Below are 26,100 nucleotides of genomic sequence, written 5' to 3'. Positions count from 1 at the left end.
CCATCAATTTATTGAATTAACTTTTAAAATTTGTTAAACATTTCACTTGAATTTCCGTGTAAATAACTTGACAGTTGCCAACACTGTAGATCTCAACACTGGTGATGTAATTCGAGCTGGACCAGACATTCCTCTTCCCGGAAACACAAGCGCACGCCTCTTTCCACCTTTTGCCTCAAACCCGAATGTCAAATTTTTGACGCGCTTTAAAATTCGCAAAATACAAAATAATTTGTAATTTAAGTGACCTACATGGAATTTAGAGTAATGATAATGGTTTCTTTCAGTTATTTTATTATTATTAATTATCAGTTTCCTTGTGATCTTCTTTATGTGCTCATGAAGACACACATTGGTTATTGGTCTGCTGGCAATGTTTCCTTCTGATTTCCGAGAAGCACTAAGAAGCTCAGCTTCTATTTCCAAGTTCAAATTTAATGTCCATCCATCCAACCTACCTACGAGTTTCTTGTGAATACTCTAATGCATGTAAAATATGAGAACAATGCCATGAAAATTCAAATGCAATACAACCTACTGTTTTATCGGCTCGGTAAGGTTGATCAGTTTCAGAATGGTGCCCTTCTTTAATCCACAAGGCTGCATATTTTTCGTCGGGGGAATATTTGATGAATGTACCTTTAATGGACACGAATGATTTTTCAATTGTGTTTTCTTACATAGTTAAGAAATTGTATACCATATGATTTCAATCCGATTTTCTTTGAGAGGAAAAAAGACATCCTTGACAGGAATAAAAATAATTTGCTTTTGCCGGGTATATTTTTTGTGGGGTGAAGTCCCCCTCAACCCCCTCCTTGATTCGCACACCGGTTATAACGACCCTGTAGTAGTTATAACTCAGAAGTTACTGTGACTGCACAGGCTTTCCTTCTACACTCACATCATTGAATTTTTCACAGAAATCTGCCGTATTCTATTTGTTTTAAACTGCATATGACATGACGATATTTTTGCAATTGCAATTAGAAATACAAAATCTAATGCTGCTAATACTACTTGTCATGAATGTATGTAAAGTAGGGTGTTTTAAAAAAAATGTTGCATGAGTTCCTGGATCATTTACGAAGGAGCATTTCTATGCTGAAAGGAAAATTACTACAATTACAGTTGCTAAGCAAGGAAATAAAGGTGTGAGTCAACAAATATCAATGCATTTATTTTCATGCATCACCTCAGTAAACCAGTACATTGTTATGTTCATCCTCCAAGGCCAGCTACCTGCATCATATTGTTGGGTCTTAGAATTCCCTTTTCTCTTCGAGGACTACACTACCTAAAAATATGTTTTTTTCTTCTATTAGTCTTGTAATGTCGTAAGTATATATATATATATATATATATATTTAAAAAAAATAGGGTTTCGTAAGTTCTCTACTTATTCACTTAAACGATTTATCGTTTTGGTTTTGCATTTTTCAAATTAAAATAATATTTAATGAAACCGATATTAATACAACGAAGTAAAGAAGAGGTAAATGAGTTATGTAGGAGAATTTCAACAAAAGAGGCCAGTGCACGGAAGACAAGGTATGAATAACGGAGCTCTTGAAGCTGAAACTGATTTCATTTTCCAACCGAAAATACGTATAACTACAAGGGATAACTGAATTTATACTGGGAGTAGTTAACACAGAGCGATACGACGTCAGGGTCTCGGATTCGAATCGCGTCCTGTGCTGTGGTATTCTTAATGAGAGTCCCTTCATCGATTTCATCATGTCAACACTCATCCTTGCGGGCGCGTAGCTAGAACTGACCTCCAGGGGGGCTCACGGGTTATCAGGGGGGGCTTTGTAAATTAAGTAAATTTTTTAAAAGTTTAATAGTATTAAATGAAGGTAAATTATGTGTATCGGAGTCATTGAGTTAATTTAAAATATAAAATTTAGAAATATCATACAAATACTTTTTTTCTATATCTTCTAAAACATCTCTTGAAGTGCTAATGACTGCTACTGACACCATCCCTTAATACACACTCCATACTACTTTTTATGATACAGATATTTATACCATACATGTTAAAATGTACAATATTCACTTCAATCATAGTGCCTACCGTACATTTCACCCCCGGCCAAATCAATAAAACTTGGGATCTGTTGACATTTGACGCAGATGCGGAAGGAATGTGGATAATGACATCAAAGTCACAGATTTCTGTCAAACGAGAGGCTGCAACAGGGGCAGGGAAGGCTGCCTATGAAAGAACTTTCTAAAGTCTAGAGAATCTTCTAAACTCTTGCCGCTGCTTAGACTTCTGCTCATAAACAAGATGAACGAACGAAGTTGTGAACAAAATAATATATTCTGTCTACATAGTGTGTTTTATGCTACGGACAGGACCGGAAAGGAAGAGCTCCCCTCCAGCAGCTTTGCTATACTTAAAACTTGCTCAACATGCCTACATGAGCTTTTTGCTCTAGTGTGGAACCCCTGCTTAACCCAAGAATTTTGGAAAAATCCCCCTCGGGAATTATTCGGAAAGGAAGAGCTCTTCAGATTGATTTGTGAATACTTACAAAAATTGTATTAGCCAGATTTTTGTCCATAAACTTGTCAAAAAGTGATATATTTTTGGCCACACCAGAAATTAAGCACATACACATACATACACACACATATTTACTTCCAGTTTAAGTTTAATTGGATACCAGGTTCAATTTGTTTATCTAATATTAAAACAATGTAATTCTTCTAGAATTGCTCCGTGACTCTCTCATTTCTTACATCATAAACATATGATTTTTCACCTATGAGAATAACACTGCATATGGTGTCATCTGGTAAAGCCTCGTGGAATTCACAGATAATTTTAATGTTTGTCCTGTCATTAACCACAACTTGTTTCCTTTTTGAAGTGTTGATTACAAACATGGGTCTCCGTGCCTTGAATTCATCTGGTGTGTAATACATATCAGTACTGCCAGTAGTGACACGCTTGAAAGCCGAAAAAGCCTCATATAATTTGAGGAAATCATCCTTGGACATGTCTAAATTATAATTTTCTCTAGGGAATACCTCATTTCTGCCATTTTTAAGATATATGTTCTTGATGTTGCAGTTATCAAATCTACTTGAATTTTTTTCCTGATTGTTGTGTCTTCCAGTCTGAAACAATACCACCACAAAATCAGGCATGTCAAATTGAATACTGGAGAATGAATTTGTAGCATCAAATTCATAATAAGTACCAGATGCAACCTTCTGTACGCATTGATATGTGTAAAATTGCAGAGGAATCTGTGGATTTTTTAGGATATCAGCTTTGTATTTAAGAGCATAGCTGGCTTCATACTCAACAACAGGGACTCTTAGCTCCATAGTCTGAATAATGCATTTGCCTGCATCTGGTAAGGTATTAGGCAGAGCTTCCCCTGTAGGGTTTATGTCACTGTACCTCATCAAAGCATTGTTATCATTGGCAGCTCTTCTAAATGTGATTCTTAAACCACCCTTCCACATAATTTCTTTGTAATCCGAGAAGAATCCTGGCAACAGGCGCATGGGAAACAGCACTGTGTGGTTCTTAGATAATATCTTATCACCAGCCTCAAATCCACCTATTTTGTAGTAAGAAGCCTCGGTTTTGGATAATTTTAGAGTGGCCAAAGCTGTGGAGGTAATGCCGGGATAATCTATTCTGTTTATAACAACGCCATGCTTTCTGATCTCAATTTCAGAGAACAGATGCGGCACAAAATTGTCCACAAGTCTTATGTTTGAATTTGCCGGGTAATCTGTTCCATCGAGCTTTACAACATCAAATTTGATGTATAGATCTGCTCTGTGGGGGTGTATAAAGCCATCCCCTACATCAAGATCAACCTCAACCTCCGTGTTGGGTTGATTTAAATTTGCAAATGTCCTCCTGTTTGGAGGGAATGATTGTAGCTCATAACTCTCAATATTTTCCATTGTATGTATTTTTATTTAAATATTAATCTCTATGATAGCAGTTGTTGTGGCTCCAGCAAAATCAACTAATTCTTCTTTTTCATTAGTGACCATCAATTCAATATAATCTATTCTGTTATGACACACGGGAAAATATAATGTTGGGGATGGATTGTAGATGATTGGCTCCATAAATTCGGAATTAGGTTTGAATGTTGCGATGATCCCGGTTTGTTTGTGAGTTCCTATGCCATTTGATTTGGTGATCATACCCTCCGCCACATTGCAGTGAATATTCAGAGTCTCTATGGCTAAGAATTTAGGTATATTCATAGCAGTGTGTTTGATGGCCGCTTCAAGTTTTGTGTTGTTCTCAAAGCCTAACAGCTCTCCTATAGTACCCAGATCCACTGTTTCTGTAGCAGATACAATCTCTACTCTGTGAGTGACAGAATTTTGACTTAACACTATACCTCTGGGTAATTGAGCATTTAGAGTGGACAGATTATATTGCCCTGGAGTGATGACAATTTTTTGATCCCCTACAGCAATTGTGTTGTTGTGGTGTGTAATATTAGGGATTAGGTACATGCCGTAAAATGCCCTGAGAGCTATTGTTTTGGGATACACAATGTCATCATGTAATTTGAGTTTCAATATTGAATTTTGGCTGGTGAGATGGAATACCCCCATGATGTTTTAAATACCACAAGGCTTTTTGAAAATTTTCAATTGATGGTTTATTTATTTGAGACATGTATCTAAGAACCGATAAACACAAATGTCCGCAATTAACATCTTTGAAGTTTTGAACACGGGCATTATTGTAATAAAGATTAGGTGATTTTAGATATTTTACTAAATTTTCAGGTGGAACACCTCCAAATGAATCAAATACAAATGCCTCATTGTTTAAATATTTAAGATAACAAATCCAGTGAGTGCCCTGATTTTTGTACTCATCCAAATTAACAATGCCACACTCTTTGTTGAGTGGTTGTTCTGGTAAAGAATCAGACATGTACACACCTCTAAAATGTTTGATGCCCAGTGGCTTGATTAAAGCTTCAATATCTTGGTTTGTAAGCGGCTCTTGTTTTTTTTAAACTTATTCATGGCTCTCTTAACACCTTTGCCTTTTTTCTCCATGGCCAGGTTATGGCGCCTCTGCTCATCTAATTCTGCCCTATTCTTCTTGGCATCTATTACTGTTTTTGCTATGGCAGCTGATCCCCCGGCCAAGCTCCCAACAGCCCCGAGAGCAGCTAAGATGGCAGGGATGGTAAATATGAAGCCACCCACATGTGATTTTTTTCTTGATTGCTGTAATTTTTTTAATTGGGGGGTGCTAAGCAACAATTTCATACCATGCCCCTTAGCAATACAAGAGCTTTTTTTCTTGCGCTGCTTTTTGGTCAAAAGGCTATCAATAGTTTTAAGAGATTTAAGACCTGCATAAGGTATTTGATACATAACACCCTTGGCCTTCATTGTAGGTTTATTATATACATATTCACAGCCCCCACCCCAGTTTTTGTTTGGTGCTCATAGCTATGGTGGTTCCCAATGCTGCTATTTTTTCACTCAAAGAAGCATCTTTGCTTACAAATCTACCAAATGCAGCCTCTTCTAATTTCTTGTCTGCAACATGTCTCTTGTCAAGATCAGAATGTGTGTTGTATGCTATGTCATGGTCTCTACAAGCAGCATCTAGGGGATTAACACCAGGATCCCCTCTGTTTAATCTATGATCCAATTTTGTGCCTGGACCACAATACTGATAGCCTGGAATGTGTAGTTCAAATGGCAGCTTGTTTATAATGTCATTAACAAGGCCCCGACCCTCAGAAACATTCCAAAATTTGGGGGGTAGAGTATTAATAATTTTTATGAGATATCCAATCCCCTTAGGGTCATTCACTATAAAATTAGACAATTTTGTGCTTATCATGTCCATAATTCCAACCTTTTCATTGTAAAAATTGTGGTTGCCAGCATTTTCCTCCCCAGCTATCACCAATAACCTATCTACAAGTTTCCTGACATCATCAACCCAGACAAATTCTTTAGGCAGGGTGTTGTATTGTTTGATTCCACTGCCAGTCTTGATCTGTGACCATATGGGCTTGATTAAATTGTTGTATTTTGCTCCACTGCTAGACTTGACTCTTTTTTGTGTGGGATCATTGTTCTGGTATAGAGCATCTGATTTTATTAATATTTCTTTGTAATCCTCATAATCTTGATCTGTATAGCTGCCAGGCCTTTTCCGAGTCATCAGTTCCCACAATCCAGGTGTGCCGGTGTACTTAACAAAAGCACCTTTTTCTCCGAGACGAGATTCTGAATATACAATTATATCATCTCCCATAAATGTTACTCTGAAATTGCCAATTCTATGAATGATGCTCCCATCAAGCTCTGTGTCAGCATATAAGCCAAAGACCTCATCTTTGTTGTCTTTAGGTGTGGTTAAATATTTTTGAGCAAGAAGACCCAATTCAATAGGATCCTGACTAGCCTCAATTCTTCTAGGAGCAACAGGACTAGGTGTATGAATACTGGAAAGTGGGGTGAATGGATAATCTAATATGTTCCTAGCAGCTACAGGTACAAGCTCTGTGATCAAATCTTGATTTTGCTCTGTAACAGTTTTGATATTCTTACCTAAATTATTAATAGCATCAATGACAGGCTGTTCTGTTTGTTTGCGTTTTTCATAGATTCCTCGGTTCTCTGATTTCCATCCCTTAAATCTTTTTACAAGATAATCTCTTAATTTAAGATCATCAATGATTGGCCTTTTCATGGTTATTTATATACGTCTCAACGTCTAGAAAATCGTTGATTTTATTTCTATATTTGCCACTATTGGGTGTTCTTGTCATATCAATTGTGACAAACCCATAACTGTTTTGATTCCAGCACCTGCTGCAAAACTTGGAAAAATCATTGTAGCTCAAGTCCCCACCTACATATTCATCGTGTATGTGTTTGAGGTTGGTATGGTCTTGATGAAACACACATATAAAATTGCTGTTGTCTCGGATCAGCTGCTTCGGAATTTTAGAAAAAGTCTGTGCCAGGTAGAAGCAATCAATGTTTTTGTGTCGGCCCTGTGTAAAGAAATTTCTAACCTTGTTTTGATTATCCAGTATAATGTCATCAAACACAACAACAGAATTATCGAGACATTCATGGAGTGGCTTAACATCTGGTTCAAAAGTGGCTATATCCAATCCATCATATAGCTTCATCAGCTGCTGATATTTTAATTGTTCCAAGCTCTTAGAGAAGATATACAAGTGCCTGTTTTTCCAGTCTAACCAGTTGGGTGCCAATAAAAAATTATCAATCATTAGTGTAGTTTTACCACAAGCCGATGGCCCAACAATAAGACATCTAATATTTTCAGGCAGCAGCACTCCATTTATCTTATTCTGCTGTTCACGTTCTGGCAGCCTTTTTATAACATCCCAGGTGCTCATATTATCACTTTGTCTGCATCGATCCAGCTGTGTTCTGGAAGTCCTAGCCATTTGACAAATAACTTGTTGACTTTTCTGCGGATGATTTTTTGTATGAGATATGTGTCAGGCTGTTTAGTTTTGTTGAGTTCTTGTTCATAGAACCTGCCTTTGAGAATTTCTCCTCGGTGATCCTTTATTATATATGTGTTAAGGGTCCCAGGTTTAACTTGAACCACTGTAAATAATTCGGTACTCCAGTTTCTTGTAAAGCCTCTCTTGAATAAGTGCTTATATTTGCTGATTCTTACTTGATCACCCACCCTGTATTTGGCCTTTCTTGTTGTTGGCTGGTATCTAGGATAATAAACAGTCCTGATCAATTTTTGCTCATCAGATGAAGTTACTTCAGAGGGTTTCATGTTGATTGTGGAATGGACCGAGTTGTTATATTTATGTAGAAGTTCTGGAAGAATATTAATCCATTTATAATTACCTTGAAGTGTAAATTGTTTATACATAAGATTTTTTAAGGTTCTGTTGAATCTCTCTACAATTGAGGCCTTGAGGTCACTGTAACTCGAGTAATGTTTTATTGACTGGCTTTTAATAAATTGTTGAAACACTGAATTATAAAATTCTTTGCCATTATCTGTTTGCAAATAGCGCGGTGATCTTCCTGAATGATTGATGATTGTCCTGATGGCTTCTGTAACACATTTTCCAGTCTTGGATTTGAGTGGCACAGCCCAGGCAAATTTTGAAAATGTGTCTATGACAGTAAGTAGATACTTGTAGCCCTTGTTGATTTTGTCTAAGTTTTTCAACTGCCCAGTTGCTAATTCAATCAAGTCGCTCTGCCATAAATCATCTATGCCTTTTGTAACTACTGGGAGCCTCTTATAATTATGTCGGGCTTGTCTGTGTAATTCATCAACAATAATTTGTCTAGACATAATATGTAAACAAGAATATTGCAACTATGGGGTGTTCAGCAGCTGAAACTGCAGGATTTTCTAAATATAATTTGTCTCCTATTTGTATTTTAAATTCCAAAGTGCCATCATCTTCAGTATAGGCTGTTTCTAATGTATTGGGGTCTGTAAAATCCTCTAACTCTACACTGGTGATTTTCACTTTGTTGTCAGCATTTGTTATTGATAAGATAGGGTAGTGGTGTGCCTGTGGCTGATGCCAATATTTGATCTTGATTGGTCTCAGTGTGCCCCCAACAAAAAATTGATAATAAAATTGTGCAGGGGACAGCATATATATTTTGCCACCTGGTGTAAATGGAGAATCATATTCTTTGTTGGGGATGCTGTACAATTCAAGAATTACTGTATGTTTAGGATTCTCGATTATGCCTGTTATTTCCTTTTCTGCTGTGAGCAATCTGCTTGTTACAGATTCAAGGTGCTCATTGATGGTCCTAACAACATCATCATGGCCTGGCTTGATCTTTATGTCCACAATAAGTTTCTTGTATTGTTGCACAATTTCTTGTAGCTGGGTGGCAAAAACAGACAGAGCATTTGCTTGATTGGATTCCATGGTCCCTAGCTGTTGCTTGATATTAGCTACAATTTGTTGCAAATTTTCAACAACTGCCAATTTTGAATTTTGAGCAGTAAGATCATGGACCTGTCTTCTGATATCCTCAAACAGGGCATGCAGTTCATTAATATGTTGATTGGTTGGAAGAGTGGCAACTGTCTGAGTGAGTTGTTTGATCTCTGTCTGGATATTCTTGATATCTTCTGATTTCAATATCCTATTCACTGCTCTCTTAATATTTTTAAGTTCCTGTGATGTGGGAAGATTTGATACTGTATTTTGCAAAAATTCAAGTGCCAATTTCACATTGTTTAATTCAGATGCATCAGCCACATTTTGCATAGCATTTTGGAGCAGGGCTATATCTGCCTGAGAGGGTGTTGATTGTTGTAAAATTTCAAGTTTTGTTTGGATATCATCGATCAAGTGATGAAAATGAGACAGCTCAGATTCAGTGTTGAGGTTTTCAAGCTTTGTGATTTGGTGCTGGACACTAACAAGTGTGTCTACAATACCGGGCAGGCGAGATTCTAGTACATTTGCCAAATCACTTTGCACTGCTGCTATTGTACCTTCAAGATGGGTTATGGAACTTTGAATTTTTCCAAAATCTTCATATGTTTCAAGTTGCAGCTTAATATTTGCTACACTCCGAGTTATTGCATTCAAAGCATCAGAAGATGGCAAGTTGTTCATAAAATTTTCGAGTGTCTCAATTTTTTCTTTAACCTCGGCTATGGCATTGTTCAGAGGGTCCAGATTAGGTATCTGGAGTGACTGAATCTGTTCTTTTAGAGTGGAAATCACTAGATCAAAATCTTCTTGTGATTTTATGCTTTTGACAATTGTTTGGAGCTGTGTCTGGACATTATTTATCTGCTCTTCCAATTGCTGTTTCAATTGCTCAGAATTGGTGGCCTGGGTCTTAAATTTGGCTTGAAGAGCTGCAACAGCCTCTTCCAAACTTTGAAAATTATCTAATGTTGCCAGATCAGTATATTTCTGAAGCAATAACTTGAGTTCAGAATCAATTTTAAGAAGAGGGTCCATGCATTGTGATTGTAAATTTGTAATTTCTAATTGAAGACTGGCATTGAGTGTGGTTTGTAAAGCTTGTAAATCACTTCTTAATTTCTTGACTCTGACATCAAGCATCAGAATCTCATCACTGTGATCTTCATGTCTTGTATGGCCAAATATATCATTAGGCATTTTTGTTTTAGTGGTTATTTATTATAGAGTATCTGATTCTTAATTCTATAAAAAAGGGTATAAGCTTGTCATAAGATGCAGGGACCTCAATATATAAGCAGTCACCAGCAGAAACAGTATATACAGTGCCAGAAATCATGTTTGAGTGCTTAATTCTATAAATATTTCTCCCTACTGAAATTTTAACATCACCCTCAGGGGTTGTAATAAATTGCAATTGACCACCTACAGGTAATTGGTAATGATTTAAATTATTGTTAAATATGTACAATGTTTTACCTGTTTCATCATCAAGATCTGTAAGTATGCTGTTCAGGTGAATAATTAACAAGCCACTCAGTTTAGATATCATATCAGAAGAGGGTTGTGGTGTTGGTAGCTCCATAATACCTTGTTTCTTGAACCCAAATAAGTTCATAGGCATGTTTATTTATTTCAAATCATGCTCTGTAATTGGGCATTGATCCCCATTTTTCAAATCGCAATGCCCCCAAGGTAAAGTATGTATGCCACATGATAAAATGCATCTCTTATCATCATGTGGGTCCAGAGCCACTTTTCTTACAACATTTGAAGTCAACAAGTGATCCTCACTCTGAATTCTATTTTCTGATGTTCTAATTGAATTCTGGGATTTGATGCAATTTTTATAATCTTCAAATACAAGATTTTTTTCCACAGTAACTCTGCCAATACCCTTGGCCTTTTTGACAACAGCACTACATGTTTTAAAAGTGTACATCTTGGCACTTAACCCAGCAAATTCCACAATAGCATCACCACATGTCTCATCTTTTAACTTGCCAGGCACCTTTTTGTTGTGGGGTTGAATTCTTGTATGTTCACTGGTATCAAAATATTGAAACAATTCAGGCTGTAACATATCTTGATAAACATCTTCTGTTTGAATATCAAGAATAAAACTATCCGTGTCCATGTACAATAATTTTACACGATCACCATAAAAAGGTTTCAGCACGTCATAATAGAATGTTAACATATGTAATTTGGACAATTCCAATATCGCAGCCCCTACGTAAATAGGTTTATCAAATTTGATCTTTGTTTTCATCATGTTGAAAAGTGCCATGTGCTCATCATAAATTCTTCTATAATTGAAGTTGGGCTTTGCAACCAATTTTTTGCTCAGACTGTGGTCAGTAATTATTTTAACATCGGTATGTTTCCTGACATTTTCAATTGTTTTGCCATACACTGAATTGACCATCAATTTAAACAAGCTCTTATCAAATTGGCTCTTTGCAGATGTTCGAAGTTCCGTGTTTGTATCAATGTATGGTTTCAACCATCTTGAGTGCCTGAACCTTAAGACTTTGCCAATTTTGGTCACTTGAACACCATGTTTCATCAGGAACTGAAGATTTTTGTAATATATGACATAACCCTGTTTTGGCTCCAGAGTCATCATGAGCTTCTTCTGTTTAGAGCCAGGTGAACACTGAACCTCGGGAATTGGGGGCAGATCAGAAAATTTATTGTGCAAATCATCAGGAATTGTCAGATCAACTTCTAAGAAGAGGCCATATTCACTGTCATCAAAGTCCTGAAGATCCTCAATATTGAAATCTTCAACCCATTCAAGCCCTGCATATGGCAGTTTATCCATCATGGCATAACCATAGAGGTTATTTGCATCTACATACAGTATATAATTTGATGGCCGTGCTGGATCATAATCAGGCATATACTTGTTATTTGCTCTGGCATATCTCTGGGAACATTGCACCATCCCACCTCTTATACATTTCTCCATAAACAGATACATATCTTGATCGTGGATCAGATCCAATTGCTTTTTGGTGTTGAAAAACATTGCAGACCATGCTAGGCCCGGGGCACTGTAAAAATACACTGGGTCCAGTCTATAATTTTGCATGGAAGATTTTCTGAATGCCTGCAATATATCAGCTGAGAGGGTCACATCAAGTTTTAAATATGCCATGTGATAATCACCAAATGTCTTGCATTTTAAATCGTTCCACATCAACTGAGCATGGCGATAATCATCATCAGTGATTCCAGATCCTCTGATTTTGCTGTAGAACTCTTCTTGTGGTGGCAGGGAACACTCATCAAATTTAGAAAAATCTGTAACATAGTCATATGGATATACACCCTTCCGCCTAATTAATTTCAGGTCCTGATTTGGAAACAATGCACGTGTGATTTTCAATTGACCATCAGGTAATTGAGTGGTCAGTGTAGCCAGGCTAGCAGATAAAAATCTGTAAGAATCAAGAAATCTTATGTGAATAGGAACACCATCAACTTTAATTATCTTGCTAATAGATATATATTTTTCATCATTTTCAGCTAAAATATTTAAATTCTGCTTCTCAAACCCCTCGTACCTGATCAGATGATGGAAATCATAATTGGATGCTCCATGGCAAAATACGGGGATGAATCTTGGTCTCTTGATCTTAATATTGCAGCTATTACACAGGGCCATTAAGAATTTACCATCTGTATGAGAATGGTGATGTACCTTGATATTTGTATCTGAAAATTCACAATCACATACCGGGCATTTTTCTGCATTGTTGAAATCTTCAATCTGTTTCTCTGTTAAAGGCAACATAGGCTTTGATATTAATAAGATGTTAGATGCTATGTCACGGCACTCATTTTCTATTCTATGTGCAAATATTTTGATGGCATTTGGTCCCTTGTATGAATATTCTTTAGTAACAACACCATCCTGTACAACCACATAACAAAAGCTGGAAGGTTCATGTAGCTGGTATGGTGTAATTGAAGATTCTTCAGGATCTGGATTGCAGAATGCAAGAGATTTGAGATTTGATTCGGAATCCCAGACAATATATGCTGGGTGTTCCAACGAGGCTTCATACTTTTTGAATTTGCAATTTTCACTTGGATTGGGCATCACCATATGAACAGGTTTATGGTTGCCACAGTATTTCAGATGCTCAATTAACTTGTTTTTGGCAATTTCTGCATTTTTTTCACGAACCCCATTTACCATTTTTTGACCATCAAATATAGTTAAGCATCTTCTGCACAACTTGAATATTGTATTGGATTTGTCTAGTTGTGTTCTCACCAAAGCTTCAAGATTATGTATCAGAGTATAATGGTGTGTATCATCCCCTTCAATCAAGAGCAGATCAATCGGAATAGCAGATTCATCATCAATTGTACTGATTCTGAGAGGTGCTATCGGGCAATTGCCAGTGGAACAAATAAATACATTAATAGATAATTGTTTGCCATCGATGTGCCTGGCCCTTTTTTCAAATTTATCAATATTCTGAACTGACATTGGATATTCCAAACCCTCCATTGCATCGTCAAAAAGATGTTCATGCTGTTTGTAATAAGTTACTCTCTCTGGATGCCTTGAAACTGGAAACAAAGCAGCTAATATACACCACAAAAAGCATTTCGCGTCATTATTTTTTATATTGACCACGGCTCTTTTGTTTTTGATATTAGCAGGTAATGGCAGATATGTAGATCCTTGCAATAGGCTGAATTCAGAAATATTAACATATAACTTGTGCGGAGAGCCACATAGGCTCCATCCTGACTCTTTTGCCGCAAATTCAGAGTGTTTAATGTTCAGTTGATCTATCAACCTGCTTATTATTGTGTCTAAATTTGCGTTTGAATATACCGGTACAGTTTCTGTTACATGGGGGTGTGTAAATTTTGTGTCATTTGGTTTCTTATATTGTACAAACAATTTGAGGGAGAGCTTATAAGAGCCATTTTGTGCATTTAGAATTGCCTGCACTTTAGGATTTACATTGTTCAAAAAATTCTCAATGCCGCATCTTGGCTCTGATACAAAACGGTGATCCCTTAATTGGCCGTTAAAACTGCTACGGATGGGTACATGGCGTGGCTGCTTTGCTGCTCTGGCATTAAGAGGTGCTTCGTGCTTTCTTTTCAGACCAGATGTTGATGACTGTGCAGAGCAAGTATCTTTATGTGTATATGTGAAGTATTGCATGCTGTATTTTCTATTGCATTTGGGGCAAATTTTTGTGGGAGTTCTGTATTTGTCCGGGTTACAAATTTTTTGGTGTCTGGCCCAATTAGAGCTAAATATATTTTTATTGCACTGATTGCAATATTTTTGATTCGGCATTTTTGCTGTTGTTTATTATATACAATTTCCTGGGTTTCAATTCAAAATTCTATGCTGGATAAAAAATATCAGTTGGGTTCAGCTGTGTGCTTTGTGTGTGTGTGTGTATGTGTGTAGGTGTGTATACACTTAATATTTTGGCTTTGGTATTTATATAAAATTTCCTGGGTTTTAAATCTAATCTCTATGGATTAATATTAATAATATTAATCTTATGACAGGTTGTAAAGCCAATAGCCCACAAGTGGAAAATCATTCACACTGACCCAGCGCAAATGCCTGCACAAACATGCATATCTTGAATAGCAATGACCTTGTTATGTATAACAAGCTGGGACAAATATAAGCTTGACTCTAAATATGACTGGATTACAACAAATATTGTTCAATATGAATTTAAACCTGTAAGTATGAGAAGTACTGTATCAACACATCTGTTCTCCTCAGTCAGTCTCACGATACTGAATGATGCAATACTCGGGAATTTCTGTAAATACTGGCGCTAAGGGCAAAGCAAAAATCAATACTACCGTCTCGGGAATTCCATACACTGACACAGAGGAGAAACATGCAAACATATAATATAAGAAATAGAGTGTCACGGAGCAAGCAAATTGAACCTGGTATCCAATTAAACTTAAACTGGAAGTAAATATGTGTGTGTATGTATGTGTATGTGCTTAATTTCTGGTGTGGCCAAAAATATATCACTTTTTGACAAGTTTATGGACAAAAATCTGGCTAATACAATTTTTGTAAGTATTCACAAATCAATCTGAAGAGCTCTTCCTTTCCGAATAATTCCCGAGGGGGATTTTTCCAAAATTCTTGGGTTAAGCAGGGGTTCCACACTAGAGCAAAAAGCTCATGTAGGCATGTTGAGCAAGTTTTAAGTATAGCAAAGCTGCTGGAGGGGAGCTCTTCCTTTCTGGTCCTGTCCGTAGTATCAAACACACTACTCACTCTTCACCTCAAACAAATTAGAATACAAAATAGTTTTACCTAATGTCAAGGGGGCTAACGGCAGTGCCAGGGGGGGCTGAGCCCCCCCTGGCCCCTGCCTGGCTACGGGTCTGCATCCTCGGCGTTACTATTATGCAAAATTAGCAAAACCTTGCGAGTCAAAAAAGGGGCAAAATCCAAAACTATGAGCTAGTGAAAATCTTTACTCACCTTTGGAACACGGCTTTCAAATTGTCATTTATCGTACGTACGTAAGTTGAGTAAAGATTTTGACTAGCTCATAGTTTTGGATTTTGCCTCTTTTTTGACTCACAAGGTTTTGCTATTTTTGCATAATAGTAACGCCGAGGATGAGTGTTGACAAGTTGAATTCGATGAAGGGACTCTCATGAAGAACACCACAGCACAGGACGGGATTCGAATCCGAGACCCTGACGTCGTATCGCGCTGTGTTAACTATTCCCAGTATAAATTCAGTTATCCCTTGTAGTTATCTATACGTATTTTCGGTTGATAGATATTCGTGTGCAAGCACCATTCTGATTATGTGAATCACTTTACCAAGATTTTTACTTAAAAATAGTTAATAATCACAATAGAATCAATATTTTGAACAAATTTTAAATATTGCAAGTTTCAAATAGCGGAATCGGGGAGAGTATCGTCATCGGTATCGACTGGGCCCTATCATCACCCATCCTCATCTGCGGGATTAGCCAAAAGTTTCAGAAGAGCGAGCTAAAATAAATCAAATCAAATCAATGGAACTAGTGCAAAACTATAGACTATTGAAAACCCTCTAATTGAAATGTCGCAATCGAGCGCCAACCTAGAATCTTACTTTTCATATGTGGTTTACCGTAATTTGTAACTATTTTCATGAAAAGGAAAGGGTAAAGCTGGTAACAATGAAAAATTTCGGGTTACATAGTCCGGACACAACCTGACGTGACTAGAAATATTACTTACCATTTATATTATCTGTACATCTTACGACAGCCTGACCATGCCCTTGGATTTGAACCTTTACATAGGAGCAGTTCGATCCCACGGGGCAGGTAATCCATCCACATGGCTTCCCTGGAATTGAGAGAACTTGTAATTATACTCATATATCTATACTCTGTCTCAGTTATATCTGGAGCATGGCCGCGCATAGCGGCAGAGAGTGGAGGGGTTGGGCTAATTCAGTGGGCAGAGCGAAGCAGTACACGCTACTGGGAAGGCTGGTAACTTCAATCCCCCCTCCCCCCTTTTACATCCAATCCGTTCCTCTCACGTGTTCTTACTACAAAATAGCCACGAGATATAATGGGCTGTTAGGAACCGTGGCGTCTCAATAATCTGCCTGACATTAAAATAGTAGTGAGTTTTAATACAGCGGAGGTAAAAATTGATGTTTTGATGCGTGATTATGCTTCGTACGGTAATAACGAATAGAATAAAGCTAGGTTGTACAATGTTCCACAAACTAAACATTTTATGTTTTGGGTATACAGAGATGACGATTGTCGAGATATTAAATATTCCATTTTCCTAGAACTTGGAACTTCTGTCGGTAGTGGTTGCCAACCAATCATGAAGTTTCGAGTTGTTTGATTGTTGAATAGGAGAAATTAAGTAACAAGGCAATTAAGACCATTTTATTGAGTGAAATGTTTTAATGGTCAGTGATCAGCTAAATTTAGTGTGGGCGAACTTACATGGAAGAATTTAGACGCTCTCTACAGAAGAGAATAGATGAACACATACAAAGGTGAAGTAGACAAGTCGAAAAAGCTGCTCATGCACGGAGAAAACCTGCATCTGGCCTGCACAATATTAAAAATTCTGCAAACAAAAACGCTGATATACTTATACGACAGACTCCATTTAGACACGACATACGCAACTACACGACTCGACACTATATGCAACTTCACCTGGACAAATTTTCACACTCCATATGCCTGTCATCTTTCAAAGCTGCTTCTGCATATTGTTGGAATGTGCTGCCTCCAGATGCTACCTCGTGTGCGAAATACAACAGCTTTAAAAAAGCAGTAACAAAAGTACAGTCCGTACCAAAAGTTTAAGACCACCTTGTCATGTGTTTTTCAGACAGAAAAACAGAAAAAGTACATATGCGAGTGCTTTTCATGGAATAAACACTTTAATACAAAATTGGAATTATTATGTAATGTTATTGAAAGGTACATCAAGATCAAGAAAGTGTAAGGGCATATCAATGCACTTATAACTAATAGATGTAACTAAAGGTACAATTTGTAAAATCAATAAACAATTTTACAATTTGTAAAATCAATGAAAATATACTTGTATACAAACATTTCTCTGAAATTAGGTGAATAAAGTGTGAAATGTTAATAGTCAATAGGTCCACCTTTAAGTTTCAAACACATTTGCACACGTTTCCTCATGCTGCGGACCAATTTCTTGAATTCTTGGGGCGTAATCTCATTCCATACTTCGGAGATCTGTTCACGAAGTTCCTGGACATTCCTTGGCTGGCGTAGAGCTACACGAAGACCAATGGTATTCCATAGGTTTTCTATAGGATTCAGGTCCGGACTTCGTGCTGGCCAAGGCAACAATGAGATTTCCCTCGTTTGAATCCAAGCCATTGTTGCTGCTGACATGTGGCAAGGCGCGTTGTCCTGCTGGAAGACGAAGTACCCGTTGTGGAGCTTCTGGGCGGACGGGAGCATGTTATCTTTCATTGTTTCGATGTATTCTCGTGAATCCATGGAGCCAGGAATGAATCTCAAAATCCCGGTCTCTGCAGCAGACATGCATCCCCAGATCAATACTGATTGATCCCCACCCTGAACAGCTTGCACGAAACATTCGGGGAGAAGTTTCTCGGTTTCTGTCCTCCGAACTCTTACTTTTCGGCAGCTGTACAGCACGAATCTCGATTCATCACTGAAAAGGACCTTACCCCAATGTTCCATGGACCAGTTTCTTTTATTTTTGCACCACTTCACACAATTTCTCTTATGTACGTACATTGTTGAGAAAAGGCTTTTTGAGAGGAGCGTAAGACGCAAATCCACATTCCCCAGACGACGCGAAATGGTCATGTTTCAGACCCTTTTATTAGTGAAATGTTCAAATTCCCTCATTATCGCTGGAAGATGGGCTTTACGGTTATTCTTTGCCACTCTTGCGATAATCCGGACCTCGCGTACAAACGTTACCCTGGGGCGGCCGCAGCGTGGTTTATCAACCACTGTACCTTGCTGCTTGAATTTGTTTTTTGTGTTCGCCACGCAGGTTTTACTCACATTCAATGCGATTGCAATTTCTCTACGAGACCTATTGCATCTGTACATACCAATTATTTACCATTTTACGGCCACGGGAACAGATTTTTTCCCCATTATCACGTAGCTTGCGATTCAAACAGCCTGTTTATTATCAAGCGTAACGAAAACAGGTTTGGACTTGCACAATGCTGCTACTCGAGATATGTCTTTCTGCGCCATCTATTGACACACATTTCAACTAATGACTGATAAAATTTGTTCACTCCAACGCAGTCGCTGAGGAAGATATGTTATCTAAAGACCTCTCAGTTTTCGCTGTATTTTTTTCATTTTGCGAGTTTTAGAAAAAAAAATATAAAACGAGAAATTGTTTTTGGATTTCTTTTTGCGCCAAAACCTTCGTTCATGTTCCACAATACTGGAAAAAATTCAGTACTGTCATAACGACGTCGGTTACGTGTATTTACACTGTCATCTGTACTTCAAAATGCTGGATTTTTAAATTAAGAAATTTTATTTTCCACTTTCGTATCTCAAGAACTACAAGACGTATATCAATATTTTTCCAGCAATATATGCCTCACACATTATATTACTTACAGTGCAAGTGTGGGATTGTTTTGATTGATTGGTTTGGTGCTTTTAATTCCACTTTATGCACAGTAAGGCTAATCGAGACTGAACCTACAGTTTAAATTGCGATTCAAATCACTATGTTCCTCCACCGGGAATCGAACCCAGGACCCCTTGATTGCAAGGCAACTACGCTACCACTGTGTCACAGGGAGGCCCTTGTAATAAAGTTTAAGACACTTCACAGAATCCAATCGTTTCCAATAACACAGAAGAAGAAATAGAACTATGTTATTGAAGTGGCTCTTTCAAGTCATTTGTGTTAAGGCTAAGCCAAAGAGACATTCAGACATTATCTTCTGAATATCACTAAAGAAAATTATTTTACACGCCTTTGAAACCTCAAATAGTGACGCCATAATCCCAGCAGCCTTTGCTTAATGTTTACTAGGATAACATCAAGTTTCCAAAGCCATATAGTGGATCATTCCACCAAAGTTTGAACGAGAAAAAATATATATTCTGCTAATCCATAATTAAATGATGGAAAAATCTAAATATGACATTTGTATCAGTTGTATTACAATATGTGTAATGTAATAATAATTATTACGCTCTCACAGCAATATTTCACGAGCGTCTTTTTAATTTCTTTAGATTCTTTATAAAGCATATCCTATATGTTGTTGCAAGCAACTGAGAAATCCTTCGAAATTTTAGCCACTTTGCCAATTTTTATCATATATGAAAGTGCTCTTGTGATAACTGAACACTCTTTTGAATCCGATGACATGTTGTCGCTGAAGTCCAATATCCTCTCATCAATAAGCTTCTGTTACCTTTATACCGTGCGTCCATTTCGATCTGCAGCCGAGAGATCGGGAGAAGCGTGGCGGGCGGCACTGACGGAGATGCCGACATTTGCGGCCTGAAATGCCCGCTTATTTTTATGGACATATGCAGACATTTATATAAATATTGCAAAACGAGCACTAACCTGTGTTATAAGAGTATGGTTTTAATTTTAGTAGCTTAGTGACTGTATGTGCCGATGATTTTGACACGCCCACCTCTTGTGAAACACGGCGTAGAGGTTTGTTTGGAGAACGTTCTAACGCTGCACCAATATCATCGAGTTTTGCTTCGGTTAGAATCCGTCGTTTTTGTTTAGGTGTTTTAAAATTTAACGATACAGTTTCTGGTAATTTAAGGACAAGATATCTAACCGTATCTCTGTGTGGAGTTGAAACGCATGGGAATTTCTGTACAAATTACCTACACACGTCTCTACCCGAGTTTGTTTTCACGTAGGTACGTGTCTCACATAAAAAATCTTTGTTCTAACGTGAATCTTGCGGCTGGCATTCCAATCGTCTCACTGACACGTCACACATACACACTACATTAACACAAACAAGTAACTGCAAGTAACCAAGAATAACACTCTTGCGCACAGTACGAAATTAACACGCTCTTGGTTTACATTGCTCGCCACTATATTTACAACTCTGTCTTCATCTAGTCGCGAAGGAACAAAAAACTCGAGCTCGGATATTTCGGATTGCGAGGAAGCTCACGAAAGCCATTCACTTTTATCGGTTTCGTCTGCAGTGTAATCCTGATACAGTGTTGCACATTCGAAACCTCCAAACGATTCCCATCGCCACAAAACTCTTTCAAGGATATAAACTTAAGCAGGACGTTACTGATCAAAACCATGATTAAAATGCTTTTTTATCTGTGGCTCTTAACATCGTTTCTATAGCGTATTTATTTGTGTATATAAGAGCAGAACTTGGATGAATTACAGAAGAACTTTTGCGTGTTATAACACAGGTTAGTGATCGTTTTGCAATATTTATATAAATGTCTGCATATGTCTATAAAAATAAGCGGGCATTACAGGCCACAAATGTCGGCTTCTCCGTCAGTGCCGCCCGCCACGCTTCTCCCGATCTCTCGGCTGCAGATCGAAATGGACGCACGGTACATCATGGCACTTACAACTTGTGTACCAAGTTTGGGCCAACGGAGAAACCTGTATTCCACTTCATCACATACACTGAGATAACCTCAAAGATGTCAAACTTACCTTGAAGAGAGTGTCGGTAAATCCTAGCTAGTACACCAACACCACACACGAGAAGAACCAGAACTACTGCTGCCCATTTAGTCATTGTCTAGAATAATAAATAACATCAAAATTATTGACGTGAGGTCAAAAAAATTCTAGACTTCCGTGTTATGTCCCCGCCCAAGCACTGCTATTCCTTTGTGAGTATCACTTCATTCATCTAACCATCATCATAATAAATACTAGCCCAAAAAGGCTGAAAACCTACGAATTTTAATAAAATAAGAAAACTAAAGAATGTACATTGAAATGTGCTTTACACGCCTATATAACTATTTACAAAGAAACTTATTCAATATAAATCAAGATATAGAAAACTTTGGTTTGTTAATGAATACAACATTTTCTAGTTGTGAGAAAATATAATGATAATTGAGTCACTGTGAAGATTTTAATAATTGATTCATTGATTTATCGATTTGGTTTATATTACGTCGATTTTCTCTGGACTCGAACCTGGGATCCCTGACGTCGTAGCGCGTTGTGTTAATCACTCCGCTACGGAGATCAGCTAATAATAATTGATGTATAAGAATTATGTATCACGTCAATTTTTTTGGACTGTACGAATTCTTTAATAGGTTTGAGTTGCTGTTTTAAGTCCACTTTATGCACAGTAAGGCTAATCGGGACTGGACCTACAGTTTAAAGTGGGATCCGAACCACTTGTGCCTCCACCGGGTATCGAACCCGGGACCCCTTGATTACAAGGCAAATACGCTACCACTGCGCCATGGGGGAGGCCCTGAATTCTTTAATAGAAATGTATTTTATAGAATTACAGGATGAGACGCAGCAATTACATTTAAATAACGTATGAGTACCATTCATTGTGCAAAGTACAAAAGGTGTTGTTTAATGAAAAAGAAACGAATGAAAATGTGTTAGTTGTTGAACTGAATAGATGATCGTAATTGACGCACGAAACATATGTATATAGTGTCAGAATTTTCGAATGTGTGATTTTTTGTGAAATATGCTGTACAGAATTTTGAGATATGGTGGTAGCAATTATATTTAAACAAGTTATGGGTGCTATATATTGTGCAAAAGTTAAAGGTCTTGTTTGTTTTATGAGAAAGTCTACTAAAATTAAAATTAAAACCACATTTCTGAGTTTCAAGTTCTCCCAATCTGTGTGTGTATGTGTGTGTGTTATTTAGGATCTTGCATCGATGTACATCCAATGTTGTCGCCACGAAGGAATTAGTAGGGTAGCAGGGAAGTTGACGGCGTGAACCCTCCTCTTTTACGTCTGTGGGGAAAGGCAGGCGACTTGATTGTTCACTTGCCAGTTGCCACATTGCCTTCCTACACGTTACACCAGTCGCTCGGAAAAGCCATTAAGACGAGCATTATATTGGAATTTGCCCGTGCTTTTACGCTATCCGAGGCCGGGGATAGCGTCGTCCCTACTTTAAATATTGGATTAAGCATGAGCCTTGGAAGATTTTGCTCTCAGCAAGCGCCGAGGAAAATTTTAGAAAGTTCCAAGTCCTGGAACTGAAAGGGTACGTTTGCTTGACGATATTACCCACTGTTAGTTTTAGTAGGCTAAGCTGATTGGCAATATCGTCTTACAGTTATTTAAGGAGACATGTGCAACGAACCCACGGTTCTTGCATTTTATTGAGGTAGCAAAAACGCTGTTGGTACCACTTGGGTTCGTCAGCATGAAAATTGATAATAACAGATTGACACAGTTAATTGTTGAAGAACAGCTCTGAGTATATTTATTTTTATTGTCGATTGACTTATCTTATCTGCTCTGCATTTCTCTGTTCCCATTGTTGTTTTATAATTTAGCAAATACTTTTCTTTTACCAACAAGTACATCTGGTTATTTTTCGGTTTAGTGTTTTTAACAGTTAGAAAAAGGGTAAATTACATATGCTTAGTTGGAAACCTGTAAATATTGGAGGTTTGCTTCGCGTACCCGATAGTTCCAATTTCGGCCAATATGTTAGAGCGCCACCTCTATATAAGTAAAGTGTCAAGGTTGCGGAGCTCACTTGACTGCTGGACCTGCAAAGGACCTGGTTCCTGGGGTGCAAGCCCCAGATGAACCTACTCAACCAGGGTCCTAAAATGAATGTGTCCCCCACAAGGTCTGGTTCCCAGGTACAAACCAGGACGAATCTCCCCAGCCAGATCCTTCCGTCCGTTCCCGACTACGGGTGCTTCAACGGACCCCCCACCTTTTTCTTTCTTCGTCCGTTCCTGAACACAGGCGCAGCAACATGCGAACCCATTTCTCCGTCCGTTTCCTGAATACAGGCGCACCAACGGACGAACCTATCCCTCCGTCCGTTCCTGAATACAGGTGCACCAACGGGCGAACCTATCCCTCCGTCCGTTCCTGATAACAGGCGTACCAACGGGCAAACCTATTCTCATATTTCTCTAACTCCCCTTTCTCTTTGTTAATAAAGATGTTCTTTGTTTGGTTATTTTTCTTTAGTTATACTGGCATCTTCATTCGAACCCTTTTATATGCATTAGGAGGTTATATTAGTTTAACAGTGATATTCTTTTATCTCGGGAGAAGGCCTCTCTCTCATTTTTAAAAAGTAGAAATAATTATTAAATTCAGAGCATAATGTTGGAAAGGAAGGTGTTTATTTTCACGATTACTGTCAAGTATAATTAATTAAGATTAAAAAGATGTTGATTAAGATGTGCTGACCCAAGTGGTCAGTATAAAAGTCTTATACACTGTCAGATGTTTCTGTATTTTAAATATATTATATTGGAATATCCTGTATATACATAGCCTATATTGTGAAAGTACTGGTTTTTGTTTTTAAAGCACTGTAATGAACCTTTATCAAGATTTGTGCATACCTTGTACCTTTTCTTGTAATCGGATACTGTCTTGCCTTTGTAATAAACATGTAAAATCGAGCACTGCTTTCACTGTTACCACCCAGCAAGCCCTGAGATAAATATAATAAGAATCCTCATGCCTACTACTGAACCAAGCTAGCATTTATGGGTAAACTTTGCAATGTCGCCCGCTTTGTTAAAGTGTTTTTAAAATGTAAGTAAATTACTCTGCGCAGCCGGTGCGTTTGCACATGTCTCCAAACAAAAGGTCTGCTTTGAATGACAAGGTAGAGGACAAGTTTAATTCTTCTTCGATGTTGCGTATTTGAGGGAGTGTAACCGGTCTATTGTACGTTAGTCCACCTCTCTGGTGTCGTCAGTGCTTATATACGTGTTAGTATTCTATGATTTAATTTTTCACATCTACATATATTCTACCTTGGAGGAATTCAAAACTATCCTCCTCCAGGACCAAGTTATAATACATAACAGGAATATGTTAATTAATCAAGAATGAAATAAATTTTCTCTTACTTACCGACCACTATCGTTAGCTGTAGTAAGGAATATTCTAGAAGAGAAATTATGATTTGTATCGAATGATCGTCCTGCTTTTATAGAAAATTAAAGCACATCCAATGCAACACTTGTGTCTAATCAATTTCATTAATATTGTATGACTTAACTAGAGCTTTTAATTTGATGAAGTGTGCTGAAATTAGGCAACATACATTAGAAATGGTAAGAAATAGAAAATCCTTCAGGGATTAGTTAAACCATAACTCATTAAAGTATCACTAATGGGGTTGTGTCCCGCACCTTGGCCGCGGGCGTCAGGTTTGGTCTCCGGCTATTTGTTTTTAATGAATTTAGAGACACATTTGAGAACATATTATGACTCTATAGAGGGTGAATGGTATGTTAACCATCAACAATTTACATTTCCATTACTCCAAGTTAAGAATAGAGTTGGCTGTATAGGATCATAAGTAATATTCACATATAATTTACCCGTTAAAATTACATGACATTTTTACGAGTATTACCGGGTGTTTCAATAAATTTTATATTATTTCGTAATCTAATAACGTTACCATTTATGGTGCAAATTATCTGCAAATTTAACAGTAGAATGTAGAAACACGTCAAAAGTCAATGTGTGACGTGTTATGTTTCTGCCTTTACGGGTATAGACACGGCACTGGAAAGGAAAAGGCATTTTGTTTGTTAAAGTATGCTCGAACACAGTCGAATAAGACTGTGCAACGTGCATTTGTCAGGGAATTTGCCAAAAAATGCACCAACTACAATGCATGTACGGACATGGAACAAAAAAATCAAACAAGATGGCTGTCTGTGCACTGCAGGGCACAAGGATCTGGACGTCCACCAATATCGGATGAGGTGGTCGGGCTGGTTCGGGACACATTTGTACGAAGCCTCAGGAAGTCCATTAGAGGAGCAAGTCAGGAAAACCAGATTCCTCTGACGACCATTTAGCGTGTCGTAAGAAACGCTTGCGAATGACACCCTATACGCTGGTAAATCGCGCATGGGTGCGGTCATGTTGGCTGTATACAACCGGCTGCTATGGTGGTTACTAAGCCGCCAGCATAGGAAAACACTATTCCGCGTTGGTGCAGTTTGGAAAGATGAGCCGAAAAAAATGAAGAAGGGAAAGTTAGCACATAAGGAAAACCACTTGCGGAGCTTTAAATACGTAAGATAAGAAGGTGTCTTCGAATCAAGGGTGCATCGAAGCATGAAAGAAAAAGAATACGATATTAAGTAAAGTGCTACTCAGATGTTGTTGCGACTAGCACTTTTTCGAAATGTCTACAGCAGTTTTCTTAACAATAACTTTGTGTGTGAGCGAAGAGATATTTACGAGAGCCAGATTAAATATTATTTATCCAAGGTGGTCTGTATTCCTTTGTTACGAGCAGGCGCGGCTCGTGCATTACTTTCCTGGGGGTTCACCGAAGTCATATGACATATATTCAGTTTCCGCAAAAAAAAACTTTCTTCACGAAACAAAGG

The 26,100-nt window shown here is 37.8% G+C and overlaps 1 long non-coding RNA gene and 1 other non-coding gene across 2 annotated transcripts; both read right to left on the bottom strand.

The window, feature by feature from the left end:
• Positions 1–1,155: 1,155 nt before the first annotated feature.
• Positions 1,156–24,659, bottom strand: LOC145987233 (uncharacterized). The gene is made up of 4 exons (XR_014441631.1): positions 24,599–24,659; positions 21,193–21,280; positions 16,228–16,338; positions 1,156–1,297 (listed from the first exon to the last, which is right to left on the bottom strand). It is a non-coding gene; the product is annotated as an uncharacterized LOC145987233 (long non-coding RNA).
• TRNAT-UGU (transfer RNA threonine (anticodon UGU)) lies at positions 21,904–21,978 on the bottom strand. The gene has a single exon. It is a non-coding gene; the product is annotated as a tRNA-Thr (tRNA).
• Positions 24,660–26,100: the final 1,441 nt, after the last annotated feature.

The sequence above is a fragment of the Lepisma saccharinum genome, chromosome 4 (assembly GCF_977018435.1).
Source record: "Lepisma saccharinum chromosome 4, izLepSacc3.1, whole genome shotgun sequence".
Taxonomy (NCBI): Eukaryota; Metazoa; Arthropoda; class Insecta; order Zygentoma; family Lepismatidae; genus Lepisma; species Lepisma saccharinum.
This window is presented reverse-complemented; position numbering and strand designations above follow the sequence as displayed.